At 30.6% G+C, this 22,375-nt stretch overlaps 1 long non-coding RNA gene across 2 annotated transcripts; it reads right to left on the minus strand.

Moving 5' to 3' along the window:
* Nucleotides 1-1,504: 1,504 nt before the first annotated feature.
* Nucleotides 1,505-16,741, minus strand: LOC134693176 (uncharacterized). 2 transcript variants are annotated; one of them, XR_010102357.1, is made up of 5 exons: nucleotides 16,654-16,741; nucleotides 11,920-12,137; nucleotides 10,990-11,053; nucleotides 5,133-5,256; nucleotides 1,505-2,331 (listed from the first exon to the last, which is right to left on the minus strand). It is a non-coding gene; the product is annotated as an uncharacterized LOC134693176 (long non-coding RNA). The 2 variants fall into 2 exon arrangements; XR_010102356.1 differs by having other exon boundaries at nucleotides 1,509-2,331; nucleotides 12,082-12,137; nucleotides 16,654-16,684.
* Between the last annotated feature and the right edge of the window lie 5,634 nt (nucleotides 16,742-22,375).

The following is a 22,375-nucleotide window of genomic DNA, read 5'->3' on the forward strand; positions in this document are numbered from 1 at the left end:
TTGCGTACTTCATTTCTATTTCATAGGTAAAAGGTTTTTTAAAATAGCCAGTTGTTATTAGCAACTAATAGCATGTCCTCTTCGGTCAGGAAAATGATGAATATGGCACATATACTTATAAAGACCCATGGTGATATCATGTTAGCTATATATTTTCTCCATGAAAACTGTATATTAATGTTTGGCAAATAAAGTTAAAACGCATGACTGTAGTTTTTGTTTTTAATCTTCCACATTGTTCTTAGATTTGTTCGTGTGTTGTTGTGAACAAAAGTGTATTATCAAAAGATAGTAACGACCGTGTAGATTCCATTCACTACAAAACGTTAAAAATATCTACCGGTACCTTCATGATATTTTTTGCTTTGAATAATTAAGACTTGATTCTCTCAATGCTAATATGAAGAGATCAATTCTTTCGGCTTATGTCTTTCGGGATTTGATATTTCACCTTATAAAAAATTGCCAACTATTATCAAAATCCTGAGATAACGTCTTTTGAGTAACAAACAAGTTTCAGCTAATCAACTGTGTCAACTCTTTAATAGTTTCAGTACATACAAACAAACAAAATACTCAGAATCACGGCTGATACAAGCTGGTTCCCAGACTCCAGAACAATACCAACTGCCTATACCTCTTACCATCTCATAACCATAAACAAAACATATACAGACTGTATATGGGAATCACAGACAATAAAAATAAACTGTAGATGTATCTTACAACCACCGAAATACAAAGACTGTTTTTAGAACCACAGACTATTTACATTCAGATTACTTTTAAGAACCACAGACAATACATTCAGACTGTGAGGAGAACCACAGACAAAACACACTAACGTACCTAACAATTAGACAATTCATTAAGAACACATGCAATACATATAGGTTTAAGTGGATTAACGACCCACCTTTTATGTAAGTTTGTTTACACATTGTTGTCAATATAATGGAATTTTATACACCTGAGAGGTTAAGCTAGCTATAAAACCAGGTTAAAGCCACCAGTTTCTACATCAGAAAATGTCTGTACCCTTTCAGTAAAAAGACAGGTGGTATACCAAATATGTCTGTGTTTTTTTTCAAACATCGTTATACATAAATGGAATTTGATGTGACAGTCATACAAGCGCTATAAAGCCAGGTTAAATCCACCATTTTTTGCATTTAAGAATGCAGGTACAAAGTCAGGAATATAACAGTTGCTGTTTATTCATTTGATGTATTTTATCATTTGATTTTGCCATTTGATCAGGAACTTTCCGTTTCTGCTTTTCCTAGGAGCTCTGTAATTTTGTTATTTTACTTCATACAAATGAAGCATATTCTTTTTGCTGTGCATGTTCTTAATTTGTGTCATGGAAGAATACCCATATCATGTGTTATTCTAATACATGGAGAAAATCTAGAAGTAATCTTTCAACTTAAAATTGTTTCACACATGCTTAAAAATTAAACACTTGAAATGTGGTATGATTATCAAGAAGATAACTATCCAATGGAGACTTTCAAAAATGGCAAAACACATACCATATTGTATAATTTAGTTCAAAGGAGAAAACCAGCCATGTCATTAGTGTAGAAAACTTGGGGTCAACACATTCAGAAAGTGAGTAGGTTAAAATCAATCCAGTTTAGTCTGGTGTAAAATCATTCTGTAATTGCCAAAAGTGCATTTGATATAAAACATGTGTAAGGCAATTTCCTATATAATTTACATTTCCAAGGGACATTACTCATGGAGAAATAGTGGATTAATTGAAATGAATTTCAAACTAACCCCAATTATTGCTAAGATAAACCTTCAATATGAATTTCGTAGCAATCCTATGAATGATGTAGATTTGAAAAAGCTTTCCATGCAATTTTTCATATGATTTATATATCCAAGGGGAATAACTCCATCAATAATAATTGTTTGGCACTGATTATGACTCCCCTATAAAATGAATTCTAAACACTAACTTAACTAGGAGCTACATTCAGTTTAAAGGTAATCAAGTATAAAGGCATATTAAAACTGCTTCTGAAATTTCTAGTTGTTACAGATACACATGTTAGAAAAAAGGTTAAAAAAAGATATGCATTTTTCACTTTACTAGGAGTATCCCATGTTGGCAAAGAACCCCAAGCATGAGAAGGAAAAATGACATAAAGTATCTAAGAACATAATATAACATGATTTATTGTAGGTAGCTCTTTAATACTAATTGAATATAACTAAAACACAAATCTAAGTGCAGTAAAAATAGTCTCCTCTGTTCTGTAGACATTCTTGTCTCTCATGCTTTCTTAACTGTGTGGTAGGCACTAAATCTTGTTTAACCTAAAAAATAACAATATGGTTCAGATGACCAAATGATTATTCCCAAACAATACAAAATTTAAAAGCTTCAAACAGTTGTTATTTACTTTATATCTAAAGACAAATAGGATGTTTCACCATTGCAATGGCAGAATCCCAAGATAGTATCAAAATGTAAAACTTATAATGCAGAAATTCAATTCACGTGTGAGACCAATCATTTAAATGAAAAGTTCAAATCATTTTTTTCTTGGGTAATTACTTTCCTTTGATTTACAACTGTGATGATTAAAAGAAAAAGTGTTGTGATAGACAAACATAGTGTGGTGATAGATAAACATAGAGTGGTGAGAGACAATAGTGTAGTGATAGACAAACATAGTGTGGTGATAGATATACAGACTGTGAGGACAGATTTATACAGTGTGGTTATTGATTATGTGTGGCAGTAGATATATTATATGTGGTCATAATTATATATTATGTGTGGCAGTAGATACATAATATGTGGTGGTATATACATTATGTGTGTGCCAGCAGATGTATTATGTCGACAATGTACAATAACACCGAAACAATATATTTATTAGGTTTACTCATCATGAATGTTAGAATCATTGATAGACAGTTAGTATACCATATTTGCTGCTTTTATTGAAAAGACACCTAACATGATATTTACATATAAAATTGCATAATATGTTGAAGCAGTTATTCTTTAAAAACATTTCTTTTAAATTATTTCATTTCAACCAGGATTGTTTCATGCTAATCCACTTTCAAATTATATTATATATAAACAGGGTGTTGAGAGATATACCCAGTGATGTGATAGACATAATATATCAATTGAGGTGAAAATCTAAAGAGTAAGGTGATAGATATTTTGAGTGAGGTGAAACATATAAAATGAGGTGATTGATTTGCAAGGTGAGGTGATTGGTATTTTTAGTAAGGTGATAGGGTATATTGTGTGGAGATGTACATAGAGAATTTTGGGGTAGATATAGGGTTAATTGGGATAGATATAGAGAGTGTGTGGTCATTGATAATTCATGTGAGGTGAAAGTATGTAAAGTAAGGTGATATGTGTTTATAATGTGGACATAAATAAAGGTACTGTGTTGATAGATATGGATAGCATGGGCATAGATATAGAATGTGTGTGGTGATTGATATATAAAGTGAGGTGATTGGTAAAAAAAAGTAAGGTGATATGTGTTTATGATGTGGTCACAAACATGGAGACTGTGGGGAGAGATGTTGAGAGTATGGGGATAGATATAGAGAGTGTGTGGTGATTGATATATGAAGTGAGGTGATTGATAAATAAAGTAAAGTGATATGTGTTTATTATGTGCAGATATACATAGAGAAGTTTGAGGTAGATATCGAGAGTATGGGGATATATATAGAGAGGGTGTGGTGATTGATATATAAAGTATGGTGATTGAATAATAAAGTAAGGTGATAGGTGTTTAATATGTGGAGATATACATAGAGACTTTTGGGGTAGATATAGAGAGTGTGTGGTCATTGATAATTTATGGTAGGTGAAATAAAATTGAGAATGGAAATGGGGAAAGTATGTAAAGTAAGGTGATAGGTCTTTATAATGTGGTCATAAACATAGAGACTGTTGGGATAGAAATGGAGAGTATAAGGATAGATATAGATATTGTGTGGTGATTGATATATAAAGTAATATGATGGATAAATAAGGTAAGGTGATAGGTGTTTATAATGTGGTCATACACTTAGAGACTGTGGGAAAGATATCTAGAGTATGGGCATAGATAAAGAGTGTGTGGTGAGTGACATAGAGAATGTGGTGATAGACACAGAGATGATGGGGATAATTATAGAGAGTGTGGTGATTGAGATATAAAGTGAGGTGATTGATAAATTAAGTAATGTGATAGGTGTTTATTTTGAGAAAATATGCAAAGAGACTTTTAGGGCAGATATAGAGAGTGTGTGTGTGGTGATTGATTTATAAAATGAGGTGATTGATAAATAAAGTAAGGTGATAGGCTTTTATTAAGTGGAGATATACAAAAAGACATTCGGGGTGGATATAGAGAGTATGGGGATAATTATAAAGAGTGTGGTGATTGATATATAAAGTGAGGTGATTGATATAAAAGTGAGGTGATTGATAAATAAGGTGAGGTGATAGGTGGTTAATTTGTGGAGATATACAGACAGACTTAAGGGGTAGATATAGAGATAATGGGGATAGATTAAAGAGTGTGGTGATTGATATATAAAGTGAGGTGATTGATAAATAAAGTAAGGTGATAGGTGTTTATTTTGTGGAAATATACAGACTTTTGGGGCAAATATAGAGAGTGGGGGATAGATATAGAGAGTGTGTGTGGTGATTGATTTATAAAGTGAGGTGATTGATTTATAAAATGAGGTGATTGATAAATAAAGTAAGGTGATAGGTGTTTATTAAGTGGAGATATACAGAAAGACATTTGGGGTGTATATAGAGAGTATGAGGATAGTATGAGGATAGATATAGAGAGTGTGGTGATTGATATATAAAGTGAGGTGATTGATAAATAAAGTAAGGGGTAGCTTCTGTATAATGGGGAGATATACATGGAAACTGTTATGATATACATGATGACTGTTGGCATAGTTATGAAGATTGTAGTGATAGATAATCATGGTATGGGGATAGCTATTGAGACTGTTGAGATAGATATGGAGAGTGTGGTGATGAATACAGCGACTGCAGCAATGGAGTAAATTATCAACCACCACACTATTTATCTGTTATTGAGTATCATTTTTTATAAAAAATACTTTACCATCATCACTATTGCTGAGTGCTGCTTGGTTGTAAATCATTTAACTATTTTTGTTATTTCATTTATCTTTTCTTCAATTTTCACCAATGACCTGTAAATCCCTGGAAAATCTTGTTTGGTATTTCTGTCAGAAAAACACAAATATAAATAATCAATTTTATAATTGCTACATGATAAGTGTACAATCTTATACAAACATATCTCAGTGGACATTGCATATTTGCATATAATCTTCCACTGTAAATTATACAATGACCAGTCCATTTCTCTCACTTATAGAAGATACAACAATAGTATATCATCTAGTGAAAAACAGAAAAAGAATGATGATAGATGTAATCGTTGTGTTACTATAAATATGATAAGATGGTGATAAATAGATATAGATTGGTGATAAGTGTGGACTTAGTTATAGTTGGGTTATGTGTACACAGAACAGTAGTATGATATATACAGTGTGATGATATATAAACAAAAGGATGATATATATATACATACTGTGTGGTGACATATATCAATGGTGTTGTGATTGATTTAAACAGTGTAGTGAGTTAATAGATACATATGTGCAGGGGATACATATATAAAAAAAATATATATAAAATGTGATGAAAAAAACAGTGAGGTCAATAAGATATTTTCAGGGAGGTCATACATATATAAAATGAGGAGATAGATATATAAATTAAGGTGAGAGATATAAAAATTGTGGTGACAGATACACAGTGTGGTGATATATGTATAAAGTTAGGTGATAGAGATATAAAATGTAGTAATATATGTACAGTGTGGTGATAGATATATTAAATAAGATGATAGATATATGAAATGATGTCTTACTTACATAAAATGAGGAGATAGATATACAAATTGAGGTGATAGATATATAGAGGGAGGTGATAGATACATAAAGTGCAGTGATACATGTTTAAAGTGAGGTGATACATGAATAAAGTGATGTGATTGATATGTATGTACATGTATATAGTGAGGTCATAGCTTATAGTGAAGTGATAAATATATAAAGTGAGATGATAAATGTAACAAGTGAGGTAATAGATATATAGTAAGAATAGAGAAATAAATAGTTTGGTTATAGATAAATAGTGAGGTAAAAGATATAAATAGTTTGGTCATAGATAAGTGTCTGGTGGAAAGAACATTTACAATGATGTCATCAAGATATTTTCAGAGAGGTGACAGATTCATATGAGGAGGGACTACATATATAAAGTGAGAAAGAAGAAAAATATTGACAGTCAGGCCAATAAGATATTAGCAATGAGGTGATACATCAATAAAATGAGGACATTGATATATAAGTGAGGTAATATATATATATAAAGGTTGGTTTTAAATTATAGTTGTGACCAGTTAGTTGATAGATGTATAGTGAGGTGAAAGATATATAAAGTGTGTTGATAGATATATAAAGTGTGATGATAGATATATAAAGTAAAGGGGTAGCTTCTGTATAATGCGGAGATATACATGGAAACTGTTATGATATACATAGTGTTGTGACATATGATCAGATACGTGTTAGATATATAAAGTGTGGTGATAGATACATAAAGTGTGGTGATAGAAACATAAAGTGTGGTGACATATGACCAGTTAGGTAATAGATGTATATAATGAGATGATAGATATATAAAGTGTGGTGATAGATATATAAAGTGTGGTAATAGATGTATAAAGTGTGGTAATAGATACATAAAGTGTGGTGATATATGATCAGTTTTGTGAAAGATGTATGAAGTTAGGTGATAGAAATATAAAAGTGTGGTGATAGATATATAAATTGTGGTGATAGATATGTAAAGTATGTTGATAGATATATTAAGTGTGGTGATAGATACATAAAGTGTGGTGATAGATAAATAAAGTGTGGTGACATATGATCAGTTAGATGATAAATGTATATATTGAGGTGATAGATATATAAAGTTTGGTGATAGATATATAAAGTGTGGTGATAGATATATCAAGTGTGGTGATAGATACATAAAGTGTGGTGACATGATTAGTTAGGTGATAGATATATAAAGTGTGGTGATAGATACATAAAGTGTGGTGACATATGATCAGATAGGTGATAGATATATAAAATGAGGTAATAGATACATAAAGTTTGGATACATATGAAAAGTTCGGTGATAGATAAATAAAGTGTGGTGATAGATATATAAAGTGTGGTAATAGATACATAAAGTGTGGTGACATATGATTAGTAAGGTGATAGAAGTATATAGTGAGGTGATAGATATACAAAGTGTGGTGATAGATACATAAAGTGTTGTGAATTATGATTATTTGGGTGATAGATGTATAAAGTGTGGTTATAGATACATAAAGTGTGGTTACACATGATCATTTAGGTGATAGATGTATAGTGAGGTGATAGATACATAAAGTGTGGTGATATATGATCAGTTAAATGAAAGTTGTATAAAGTTAGGTGATAGATATATAAAGATAGGTGATAGATATATAAATTGTGGTTATAGATATATAAAGATAGGTGATAGATATATAAATTGTGGTTATAGATATGTAAAGTGTGGTGATAGATTTATAAAAGGTAATGATAGATGTATATAGTGTGGTGATAGATACATAACATGAAGTGATAGATACATAAATTGTGGTGACATATGATCAGTTAGATGATAGATGTATATAATGAGTTTATAAATATATAAAGTGTGGTGATAGATACATAAAGTGTTGTGACATATGAATAGTAGGGTAATAGATGTATATAGTGAGGTGATAGATGTATAAAGTGTGGTGATAGATATATAAAGTGTGGTGATAGATATGTAAAGTGTGGTAACATATGATTAGTTAGGTGATAAAAGTATAGTGTAGTGATAGATATATGAAGTGTTGTCACATATGATCAGATAGGTGATAGATATATAAAGTGTGGTAATAGATACATAAAGTGTGGTGGCATATGATTAGTTAGGTTATAGATGTATATAGTGAGGTGATAGATATATAAAGTGAGGTGATAGATACATAAAGTGTCGTGACATATGAATAGTAGGGTAATAGATGTATATAGTGAGGTGATAGATGTATAAAGTGTGGTGATAGATATATAAAGTGTGGTGATAGATATATATAGTAAGGGAGTAGATACAAAAAGTGTTGTGACATATGAATAGTAGGGTTAAGATATATAAAGTGTGGTGATAGATATATAAAGTGAGGTGATAGAAACATAAATTGTGGTGACATATGATTAGTTAGGTAATAGATGTATAAAGTGTGGTAATAGATACATAAAGTGTTGTGACATATGATGAGTTAGGTGATAGATACATAAAGTGTGGTAACATATGATAAGTTAGGTGGTCGAAGTATATAGTGAGGTGACAGATATACAAAGTGTGGTGATAGATACATAAAGTGTTGTGACATATGAATAGTAGGGTGAGAGATGTATAAAGTGTGGTTATAGATACATAAAGTGTGGTGATATATGATCAGTTTTGTGAAAGATGTATAAAGTTAGGTTATAGAAATATAAATAAAAGTGTGGTGATAGATATATAAATTGTGGTGATAGATATGTAAAGTGTGGTGATAGATATATTAAGTGTGGTGATAGATACATAAAGTGTGGTGATAGATACATAAAGTGTGGTGACATATGGTCAGTTAGATGATAAATGTATATATTGAGGTGATAGATATATAAAGTGTGGTGATAGATATATAAAGTGTGGTGATAGATATATAAAGTGTGGTGATAGATAAATAAAGTTTGGATACATATGATGAGTTAGGTGATATATATATAAAGTGTGGTGATAGATAAATAAAGTGTGGTGATAGATATATAAAGTGTGGTAATAGATACATAAAGTGTGGTGACATATGATCAGTAAGGTGATAGAAGTATATAGTGAGGTGATAGATATACAAAGTGTTGTGATAGATACATAAAGTGTTGTGAATTATGATTATTTGGGTGATAGATGTATAAAGTGTGGTTATAGATACATAAAGTGTGGTGACACATGATCAGTTAGGTGATAGATGTATAGTGAGGTGATAGATACATAAAGTGTGGTGATATATGATCAGTTAAATGAAAGATGTATAAAGTTAGGTGATAGATATATAAAGATAGGTGATAGATATATAAATTGTGGTATAGATATATAAAGTGTGGTGATAGATTTATAAAAGGTGATGATAGATGTATATAGTATGGTGATAGATACATAACATGAAGTGATAGATACATAAATTGTGGTTACATATGATCAGTTAGATGATAGATGTATATAGCTATAGTGAGGTGATAGATATATAAAGTGTGATGATAGATATATAAGGTGTGGTGATAGATCTGTAAAGTGTGGTGATAGATATATAAAGTGTTTTGATAGAAATACAAAGTGTGTTGACAGATATACAGTGTGGTGACAGATGTATAAAGTGATAAATGCATAAAGTTAGGTGATAAATACATAAAGTTATTGGATAGATATATAAAATGAGGTGAGATATATATATATATATATATAGAGAGAGAGAGAGAGTTAGGACATTAATATATCTAGCTATAGTGAAGTGCTAAATATATAAAGTGAGGTGATACATGTATCAAGCAAGGTGATAAATGTATCAAGTAAGGTTATAAATGTATCAAGTAAGGTTACAGATATATAAAGAAATGTGTTAGATGTATTATTTGTTGAGTTACATATATAGTCACGTCAAAGATATATCAATAAGAGGTTTACATATAAACAGTGAGATTATAAATATATTGTGTGAGGTGATTGATACATAAGGCAAGATGATGGGTATTTAAAGTAAGTAATAGGTGTATATAATGTGGTGGTATATATAGATACTGTGGGGATATATATAGAGAGTATGGTGATTATTATAGAGTGTGGTGATTGATGTATAATGTGAGGTTGAAGGTATCTTAAGTAAGTTGATAGGTGAGGCAATAAGGAGATATACATAGAGACTTTTGGGATAGATATAGAGAGTATAGGTATAGATAAGTATATATATAGAGAGTGTGATGATTGATACATTAATTGAGGTGATAGGTATTTAAACTTAGGTGATAGGTGTATATTATGTGGTGACATACAAAGAGACTGTTGGGATAGCTATAGAGAGTATATGTATAGATATAGGGAGTGGTGGTTGATATGTGAGGTGATAGGTATATATAATATAGTGATACACATAGAGACTGTAGGGGTAGATAAAGACAGTATGATGATAATTATCGAGTGTGTTGATTGATATATACCATGAGCTGATAGTAAGGTGATAGGTGTTTATAATGTGGTAATATACAAATACATTCATCATAGATACCAGGACTAAATTTTGTATATATGCCAGACACATGTTTCATCTACAAAAGACTCATCAGTGACGCTCGAATCCAAAAAAGTTTAAAAGGCTGAATAAAGTAACAGACTGAAGTGATAGATATTGAGAGTATGGTAATAGATATAGAGACTGTAGCAATAGATATGCAGTGTGTGGTATGATAAAAATGAAATTTCATGTGTTAAAATAATCACTATATAAATTTGTTACTAAAGGATATATACATGTATTCAATAAGGATGTTTGACCAACATTTATTATACCATATTCCTATTTTTATTTACATAATACATGTGCATGATTACAAGAATGTAGAAAAGTCATTGATATAAATATTGTGTGATATGCTGTAGCAGTTTTCCTAATAATTATTTTCTAACAAACCCTTCACCATCACTATAAACAGAATTGCTGAGTGCTTCTTTGTTATAAATCATTAAATTATACTTGTTATTTTATTTGAAATTAAATATACCTTTTTCTTTTCTTCCATTTTCACCCATTACATCTTTGTCCTTTTAAAATCGTGTTTTGTATCTCTGTAAGAAAAATCAAAATATAAATAATAATTCCTACATGAAGTCATTATAGGTTTACAAGCTTATACAAACATATATCAATGGAAAAGCAGAATTTGTTGGAATTTCTCTACCGTTTTAAAATTTAAAAAAATTAAGAAGCTATATAACCTAAGTTATATTTTAGTATTGTACATTTACAAGATTTACAACTTAGTTATACGGTATTAACTGTTTTATTGTATAAATTTCAAAATTGTTATAATCTAATCAAAGACGATTGATGTGATTCATTTTACATTATGATCATACTGATGAAGGTTAACCAAAATATTTATAAATAATTACTTCATTACTGTTTTGTTTACTTTTAAGGGTTTAATTATATATATCAAGATGAGGTGGTGAAAGATATATAGTGTGGTAATTTATAAATATAAATATGATAAAGTGGTGATACATAGATATAGAGTGGTGATAAGTGAGGACATATATTTATATAGCAAATGTACAGATATAACATTGTGGGGTTGATGTTTAGACGAATATATATTGTAATTTTTTAATATAGTGCGGTGAAGAATATACAGAATAGCGATTATATATAACTTATGATATATAAGCAAAGTGGAGGTATACATATATACTGTGTGGTGACAAATATAAACAGTGTGGTGATTGGTTTAACCAGTGTAGTGGTAGACATATTAACAAAGTGGTGATGGATATACAGGGGTGACAAGTATCAATTGTGTGTCAATGATATACATGTTAAGTGTAGTTATATGTACTATTAGTGTTGTTATATATATACAGTGTGGTTGTTGATATATATAGTGTGGGGATATCCAATATAATCAGGATAGTTGGTAGCTAATAAAAAAAACCTGAATCAATCCATTTCTTTCCTCTAGATACACCACTGTATTTGAAGCAGTTTTTTCATGACATAGCTTCTTCTTCTTCCAAATATGATGAATATTCTGGCAAGTTGTGCATGATTAAAATGAATAATCAAAATGAGAAGCAGTTTTCTTCTTGATGTGTACCTTTGTATTACTTCCTTTCCATCAGAATTTATCAAGGTCCATTGTAGAATAGCAATCTGAAAAAATTCATATAAAAAATAACATTACAAATTCAGTAAATCAAAAGACATTCTACCATATCAACAAACTGTTATATAAAGCCCATTCTTACTTGTTAACATATATTAAAGCTGTTTTTTTTTTTTTAACTTTTTAACATATGGATATAGGAATCTTTAATATATAAAAAAAAATATGTAATAGATCTATATAGTACAAGGAAAGACAAATTTATTTTTTAGATTGTGGTGATAATTGCATAGTGTGAATAGTGTAAAAATAGATATACAGTATGTGGTGATAGAAATACATATAGTAATGATAGCTATTGGGAGTGTGGTGATGGATAAAGAAAGTATGGTGATAGAAATGTAACATGTGGTGATAGATTTGAACAATGTAGATGTATTCAGTTTGGTGATAGAATAAAAAGTGTAATGATAGATAAATAGTGTGGTGATAGATAAATTTAGTACAGAGATGATATATAGTAAGGTGATATAGATTTCTATTGAGGTGATTTATATTTATCAATATGGTGATGTATATTTAGAGAGTTGATAGTCTATATATACAGTGAGGTCATAGATATAAACATACAGTTGTAATAAATAAAAATATAAACATCTTCTATGGTAAATATGTATAACATTGTATAAAGTCGTGATTTTATACAGAATGGTGATAAATATAAAAAAATGTATTGATAGATGTATAAAGAAGTAATAGATTATTAGTGTGGCGATTTATATATATATATTCATGTATTGTAGTACGCTGCTAGATTAAAACTGACGAGGAAAGGTAACACACGGCCACCGAAAGCTTTATTTTTGTGAAGCCCAGGTGGTCGTGTGGTCTAACAGACGGCTGCAGTGCAGGCCATTTGGTGTCACGATATCTCAGTAGCATGGGTTCGAATCCAGACAAGGGAAGAACAAAAAATTTGCGAAAGCAAATTTACAGATCTAACATTGTTGGGTTGATGTTTAGCAGGTTGTATATATATATATATATATAAAGAGAGGTGATAGATATATTCAATATGTTGATATAAATATAAAAAGAGATGATAGGTAAAAGTGTGATGTGATAGATAAATAAGGTGAGGTGGTAGATATATGAGGTGTGGTGACATAAGACCAGTTAGGTGATAAATGTATATAGTGAGGTGAAAGATATAAAAAGTGTGGTGATAGAAATATAAAGTGTGATGATAGATATATCAAGTGTTGTGACATATGATCAGATAGGTGTTAGATACATAAAGTGTGGTGATGGATACATAAAGTGTGGTGATAGATACATTAAGTGTGGTGATAGAAACATAAAGTGTTGTGAAATATGATCAGTTAGGTAATAGATGTATATAGTGTGGTGATAGATACATAAAGTGTGGTGATAGATACATAAAGTTTTGTGACATATGATGAGTTAGGTGATAGATATTTAAAGTGTGGCGATAGATACATAAAGTGTGGTGACATATGATCAGTTAGGTGATAGATGTATATAGTGAGGTGATAGATATATAAAGTGTGTTGACAGATATATAAAGTGTTGTAACATATGATTAGTAGGGTGATAGATGTATAAAGTGTGGTTATAGATACATAAAGTGTGGTGACACATGATCAGTTAGATGATAGATGTATAGTGTAGTGATAGATACATAAAGTGTGGTGATATATGATCAGTTAAGTGAAAGATGTATAAAGTTAGGTGATAGATATATAAAGTGTGGTGATAGATGTATATAGTGTTGTGATAGATGTATATAGTGTGGTGATAATGTGGTGATAGATGTATATAGTATGGTGGTCGATATAACGTGTGGTGATAGATACATAAAGTGTGGTGATATAGATTTCTATTGAGGTGATTTATATTTATTAATATGGTGATATATAATTAGAGAGTTGATAGTCTATATATACAGTGAGACAAGATATATACATAGAGTGGTAATAAATAAAAATATAAACATCTTTTATGGTAAATATGTATAACATTGTATAAAGTCATGATTTTATACAGAATGGTGATAAATATAAAAAATGTATTGATAGAAGTATAGAGAAGTAATAGATTATTAGTGTGGCGATATATATATATATATATATAAAGAGAGGTGATAGATATATTCAATATGTTAATATAAATATAAAGAGAGATGACAGGTAAAACTGTGATGTGATAGATAAATAAGGTGAGGTGTTAGATATAAAGTGTGGTGACAGCTTTAGAAAGAGTGGTGGTGTATATATATATATAGTGTGGTGAAAGAGAAAAATGTGAGGTGATTCATTGATTGGTGTATAATGTTAGGTGATGGATATATGAAGTGTGGGGATAGAAATGTGAAGCTACCTAAAAGAAATCTAGTGAGGCGATAAATATAAACAGTGAGGCCATAGACATATAAAGGGAGGCAGTTAATGACTATAGTATGGTGTAAAGGTATTCAGAGAGATACAAATATAAACATCTTTTGGTGATAATATATACAGTATTGTACAAATTGGTATTTATACAGAACAGTGATAGTTATATATAATGCTTTTAGTTATATACAGTGTGTTGATTGAATTATAAAGCAGTAATAGATTTAAAAAGTGGTAATACATGTATATATATTCAGTTTGGTGATATTAATATAAAGTGGTGATGGATAAATATGTTGATGATACAAAAGTGTAGTGATAGATTAAGTGAGGTGATAGATGTATAGTAAAGACATAGATATATAGTTAGTGGATATCTATATCTGAAGTGGTATATATATAAAGTATGGTGATAGAGAGATAAAGTGATAAAGTGATAGATATTGTAGATGGTGATAGATATATATTGTGATAAATAATGGAAAATATATATAGAAAGATCTGAATTAAACACCTTTGGTGTTAGATATATATACAGTATTGTACAAAGTGGTGATAAATACAGAATGGTGATAAATATATACAGTGGTTTTGGATATATACAGTGTGTTAATAGATTTATAGAGTGGTGATAAACATATAGTGTGGTGATAGATATATACTGGAGTGTTGTACAAAGTGGCGATTGATACAGAATGGTGATAAATAGATAGCATGGTGATAGATATATACAGTGTTGTATAAAGTGGTGATTAATGCAGAATGGTGATAAATATATATAGTGGATTGATAGATTTATAGAGTGGTGATAAATATATAGTGTGGTGATAGATATATTTAGTGTGGAGATTTTAATATATTGGTGATATAGTGTAGTGATAAATAAAGTGAGGTGATAGATATATAGATTGGTGAGAGATATAAAAACAGTAGGATGATAGATATAAACAGTGGTGATAGATGTTTGCAATGGTGATAGATATATACAATGGTAATATATATCATGTATGTTTACATTGGTGATAAAAAATAAATATTTTTTTATTATAAATATTGTTTTTATTATAAATATTTTTTAACTCGATATATCGCATTCCCGACCTGTTGATTATTTTCATTTAATCTAGGTGTGGTTAGTTTGATCTTACATTGTAGTTGTTCATTGGTCAATATTTGATTATGACGTAAAATTTTCATGCTTTCATCTGAAATTCCCATTGTGACGACATGAAAAGACAGAGAAATATATTTCACCTCCAAATCTTGTGCAATACTATATTTATCCACTCTTGACTGTGTCAAAAACAATTGATTTTAATATGGCCTAAAGGAATGTGTACTTTTTTATCGTCAAGGATCAAAAATTACTGTTATAAATGTCATAATAAAAATATTGTCTATTGTCTATATTGTCTATTGTCATTTGGCAATTTTTTTTAACGGCTATTAGTGAAGACAGGGGTACCAAGATTCCCAGGGGATTACAAGTATCACCCTCATACATGTACATGACCGGGGGTAGGAGGGGTCATGATCCCAAAATCCTGGGCTTAAAAACATGAAATCCCGAGATCCCTTATTTAAATAAATTTAAATCCCTACATCATGAAATTCAAAAATAGAATTCCTGGATACCTAAATCAGTGGCGGATCCAGAGGGGGGGGGGGGGGGTTCCGGGGGTGCGCACCACCCCTTTATTTTTGCCGATCAATGCATTTGTATCGGGACATATGTTTTGCACCACCCTTTGCCCTGGGTTAGCACCCCCCCTTTCGAAAATTCCTGCATCCGCACCTGTAAATAGTCAATCCCAAAATCCTGAAGCTAAAAACACCCAATCCTGGTGTCCCGATAAAGGTCCTATCCCCCTCATACTATGATACATGCACGATCCATAACAATCTTTTTAAAACTTTCTGGACTCCCCAAGAAATCATTTCGGCCACCTCCTATGAACACTGACCTGACACATACACATGAAAAGTATTAATTGTCCGGCTCTTTTGAACCAGATCACATTTTGTAGTTGGAAAAGGAAAAAGGGGGTGGGGGGTGAAGCCTCCTTTCCTTTAAAATGTTATTTTGCATTTAAAGATGATGTATGTTTTCATTGTTACAATCATTGTTACAATGCATTATTTTTCATACCTTTCACATGGTTTTTTTTTACGTTTTAGAAACATGTGTGCTCTTAAGGACGAGAAAGAGAGCTACTTCAGCAACTGAGCAAGTGCATTTTCTTTCGCAGATAAAATGTAAATAGATGCGTACAAATCTATCTCCAAATAGAAGATTTTTCAAAAATGAAAGTAGGAAATTCAGTGGGCGTTTCTTGCGCATGCGCACAGACCACGGTGATAGTTACGGTGACTGTATCAGGAACCTTATAAATAAATAAATAATAAATAAGCTTTATTTAGAGTCGGCATGGTATATAAAACATAGACAAACATAAGCTCTAATGAGCTTTTAACCGACATATGAGACATTATATAACAGTACAACATTTATAACAACACAATACATAATATAGTACACATGCAATAAATATCACAGCACAAAAATGAAGCACTAAAAGCAGAATATAAGCATAAGCTAGGTGTTAAGGCTAAAAGCATATAAGTGTAAACTAGGCATAAAAGCTGGTAAAAATGCATAGCATAAAAATTGAAAAAATGGGATATGATCTAGATGGTAAATAGATTTGCATAATATATTAACTAAAAGTCTGCACAAACTGTGCACTTACAGTCATTTCCATTCCATGACTTTAAAATATTTTTGAACTGACTAAAATTAGCAATTTTTCTAAAATCATCAGGTAGATCATTCCATAAAACAGCAGCTGTGTATTTAAAAGAGTTCTTACCATAGGTTGTTGTTCGGACCCTAGGTATATCTACAATATTAGAATATCTAAAATTATATTTACAGTCTTTCAATACAACTAAATCATGTAAGCATGGTGGTGACAATTTATATAAAATTTTAAAACACTCAATAGCCATGTTACGCATACGTCTTATTTTCAGTGATGGAACCTTTGCTCGTAAAAGTAGTTCATCATATGAACTAACATAGTCTTCATATATAAATCGTAAAGCCCTTTCCTGAATTTTTTCCAATTTGGTGGTGTTATTTTTGTTGCAAAAATGCCATGCCAAAGGACAAAAATTAAAATTAGATAAAATAAATGTGTGGAAAATTGTCAGTTTATTCAATTTAGTAAGGTAGCAGCCAATGCGCTTCAAAACATTCAGTTGTTGGGATGCTTTACGACAAATATTTTTAATGTGGTGATTAAAATTAAGTTGATAGTCAATATCAATACCCAAAAGTTTGACAATCTCATCACAGGATATTTTTGCTGACTGTATATTAAATACAGGTTTTTTTGCAAATGTTTTATTTCCAACTGCAATGGCTTGGAATTTTAACCTTGCATATTATATACCTCATACATTTACCAAAGTGGCTAAATTACAAAATTTATCCTTTTTTTGACCATTAATAGGATTGAAGACTGCAAGCTGTTCTTTAGAGAGGTAATACGACCTTTTAAGTACAGGTCCGTGTAAGAGGCAAATCAAATAAAAACTGATATAAAGTCCATAAACACGGAATATGGTGAAATTTTGGGAACTTTGTAATCATTTATAAAAGTGACAAAACCATAGTATTACATCGATGTATGCCATATTTGTCTTGAAAAAAATAGGTTGAATGCATTCGCCGTCCGCATATATACAACAGTGTAATGGCATTGAAAGTACATGAAGTAGGTCAACATCGATATATTTGATTTTCTGTAAACAGCAGATGCCTAGCACACATTTTTTTTTATATTTGTAATCAGTTGATACATATCTTCTCTTTCAATGAATAAAAAGTTTGGAAATTTTTATTTGAAAAATGTTATTCACTAAAGTAAAGTCATCGAAACGTGTTATTCACCGTATTGTTTATCTCCCTTGCTTGGTTACCTCTTTTTAAAAAAAGGCGCGTAGTCTGCACAACAACAATAACAAATGGCAGACGAGATGGTCCCTCCAGACATGAAGGGCAGTATAAGTCTGTCTTAACCCATTCATGTGGGATTTAATCCTGTATGTAATCAGGATAAAAGTGTTCAAAGCTCGCTGAATGTAATGAAGACATAACGCCGCGGCATTGACAGACCTCAGACTGCATGGAGGTTGCCAGACTATCCACGAACCAGCCGTGGACACTGCCAATGAAGGAGAGTTGATTATGATATCACTGAGATGTGTTTTTTTCAGGTAAATCAATATGCTGTCTCTGTCCCCACAATCTGTTTGCACAATAAGTAATACCAACTGGAGTCTTCAACAAAGAGCCTTGGCTCACAACGAATAACAAGCTATGAAGGGCCCCAAAATTACTAGTGTAAAATCATTCAAACGGGAAAACCAAAATATGCTTATTTGTAAATCATGTATAAGGTTGTTCTGAGTTTGAAACTGTTTAGCAATTTTTTTATATATATAAATCAATTGGAACTTTATATTATTTTTCATTGTGTTCTTAAATGTACATGCATGTGTATCACACTAACTATAAAAAACAAAAAAATCCTTGATTTAAGATTCTAATGGAATAGATTCTTATGAAATGAATATAAATAAATGTACATGTAGTCTTTTATTTGGAATGAATTCAGTATCAATTTACATCTATAAAAATTGTCTTGTGCATTTCTTTTTCAGCATACAATTTTCACCCATGTTTTAGAATCTGTGAAACAGGATTGGTCGTGTGTGGCTTCACTTCTTGAGAATATTATAATGACTATAAATATCAACTTCTTTAAAGTAAGACGTTCCCAAGTCAAAGTGAACTGCAGTTATTTAGCAGTTTATTAGCATTCACAGTTCCCACTTGACAGCAGTTATTTGGCAGTTTATTAGCATTCACAGTTACCAAATATAAGGCAATGATTAATTTGCATAAAGGCATTCCAATAGCATTCTGTAGCTGTTTCTTAGCAGTTTATTTAGCCTTCACAGTTCTTTGGCAGTTATTTTTAACGAAAAATTTAAATGAGATCTGAATATTCATGAGAACTGCTATAATAACAGCTATCAAATAATGAATATTCATGAGAACTGCTATAATAACAGCTGTCAATAATGAATATTCATGGCAACTGCTAAGTTATACATCCTTATATGGTTTTATAAACTGCTAATAACTGCTGTGGAATGCTATCAGATCTGCCAAAAGTTGCAATACAAAAAGGTGACACATGAATACCGGTAATCAATATACAGTGTACAAGGTACAAAAGCAAAAATATTAAAAATCTAATATTTTACTGTTAGTCTTTGTGAAATTTCAAAAAGTTGTACTTAAACTTATATTTGTAATTAGAGCAGTAACTATCCAATCTAATAACAGACTTAATTTTAAGGGAATGTAAACAAAAATGTGAGAAGCACTTGCTTTAGCTGGTCTTAGATCCCTAATTAATTATGTTAGACTATAGTGGCCGTAATGATATAGGAACAATTAAAAAAGCACTTTGATTATCAAGACATTTAAAAAAGAAACTTATTGAAGAGATATTACTGCTAAGAGGCTAATTTCTACCTTGACTAAGTGATATTCAAATTAGAAGTTATTTCATTTATCATTATTTTATTACCAAACATGCCAAATGTACTGTTTTTATTCTATTAAATGTGGATAAAAAGACAACAGTTATATCCTCTTTCTCTTTTGGAATTTTAAACAAATAAATTCTTGATACATGTAATACATATTATGTTTCTTTTTCTGAAATAAACTAAAGTAAAATTATATATTATAAATTAATTTCATTAAATGGATTGTTTGGACAATTTTAACCAATCAGCTATTCACAGTCTACTAGTTTACCTCCCCCCTTTTTTCAACTCTTGAATATGATAAGATTGTTTTTTTTTACAAAATAATAGATTAAAATAATATTCATATCTATTTTTTTCAAATAACATCTTGAGCTGTAAGTATATATATATGCTAACATTCTATTACAATCCTGTCAACATCAGAAATTCTATTTAAATAAACTACAATCCCCCTTTTTTGGGCTTTCTGTATGATTTCTGTTTTCCCCTTCAAAGTTATGTCAGAATTGAGAATATACACAAGCATTAACTATAACTTTCAACTTACTGTACTGCAGGTGTGTAAAAGTATTAAATTCATCCAAAATTAAGCTTATATTGATAAAAATACACTTTTTCACTACCAAGTATTTCCACACAACATGGAGCCAAAATGCACATTTGAAAATGATCAAATTATCTTCAAATAAATGTTTAACTTCAAGCTGAAAACATAGCCAGATCCAAGCATTTTTATAACAAAGATTAATAGGTCAACTGCTATCGAACTGCTGTCATAACTGTTGTCCAGACTGCTAAGAGGAATGCTAAGATGAATGCTAAGCCGAATGATAAGACGAATGCTAAGAAATGGTGAAATGTGGCAGTTTATGAAAAACTGCTATTAGATTGAATGCTTAGAACAGCTAAAGGACTGCTAAAAATATGAAAAACTGGTAAATAACAGCTAAAAAACAGCTAATAATAGCAGTTCAGTTTGACTTGGGTTGTTCTTCTATCAGATAATGCAGCATGCTACATGTACCACTGTGGACATATCTGGTTATGCTTACAAGAAGTAAGAGAAGTAAAAGAACAGGTAACATACATGTACAATGTATATTACAGAAAAAATTGTGCTAAGTAAATATATGATTTAAAATTTTAGTTTCTTGTGTATAATTCGAACATCCATTATCACTGTACTAGTATGCATATTTTTAGGGGCCAGCTGAAGGACACCTACGGGTGCGGGAATTCTCGCTACATTGAATACACATTGGTTACCTTCAGCTGTTGTCTGCTCTATGGTCGGGTGGTCGTCGCTTTGATATATTCACCATTTCCTTTCTCAATTTTATATGGTAAAAGCAGAAGACAACAATTGAGAATTAGCATGATTAGGGTCGAAATCAAAAGTTCAATGTAGGATAAACACTGACCCCCTTACTCTCCTCTTAACTTAATTTGGGAAAAATAGATTGACCACAGGAAAGTATAAAATCATTTCAATTAAAGAAAAATTGCAGCAATTTTTACCCCCACCCCAAACTATTTGAATTAAGTTTATTATCCTTCATTGATTTTTTTTATGTTTTCCCTAAGCATGCTAAGTGACAGTAGTTTAATGTTCATCTTACAGCTAATTTCTTGTAGAGTAGAATTTTGATTTTGAAACGTTTACCCAAGCTTTGTACAACGTAAGACTGACATCTTCATACATTAAATATAGGCAAACCTAAACCTGTAAATATAATGGTTAAAAGCAATTGGATGTTATCTAAATTACTATTGTACAATATACAAACAAAGTAAAAAAAGTCTTGCCCTTCATGCATTAGGAAATTAGCTATAATCTTTATTTTTATTAAAGCACATATGTTTCTTGAGACATTGCTTTGGAAAAAACAACCTAGAGATATCATTTAAGTTATATCTATAAAATAATATAATTATAGTTTTGGGAAAACTAAAGTAGTAAAATTGTTCACCATGTCAAAAGCTTTCTAACAAGAAATTTAATCAGACAACATTTGAAGGGTTATTGCTCTTTTTCTAAAGAAAATTTGGGTGCATTTTGTTATAACCTTGATATAATTCTAGATGTACAAATGTACAAATGTTACGTACATGTATGTATACTCATAAACTTATTTTATGTCCCAGGCCATAGTGGAGGTGCTTTAAGTTTAACCCTTGTTTATAAAAAAAAGAAGATGTGGTATGATTGCCAATAAGACAACTCTCCACAAGGGACCAAA

Source organism: Mytilus trossulus, chromosome 12, assembly GCF_036588685.1.
Source record: "Mytilus trossulus isolate FHL-02 chromosome 12, PNRI_Mtr1.1.1.hap1, whole genome shotgun sequence".
In the NCBI taxonomy this organism is placed as follows: Eukaryota; Metazoa; Mollusca; class Bivalvia; order Mytilida; family Mytilidae; genus Mytilus; species Mytilus trossulus.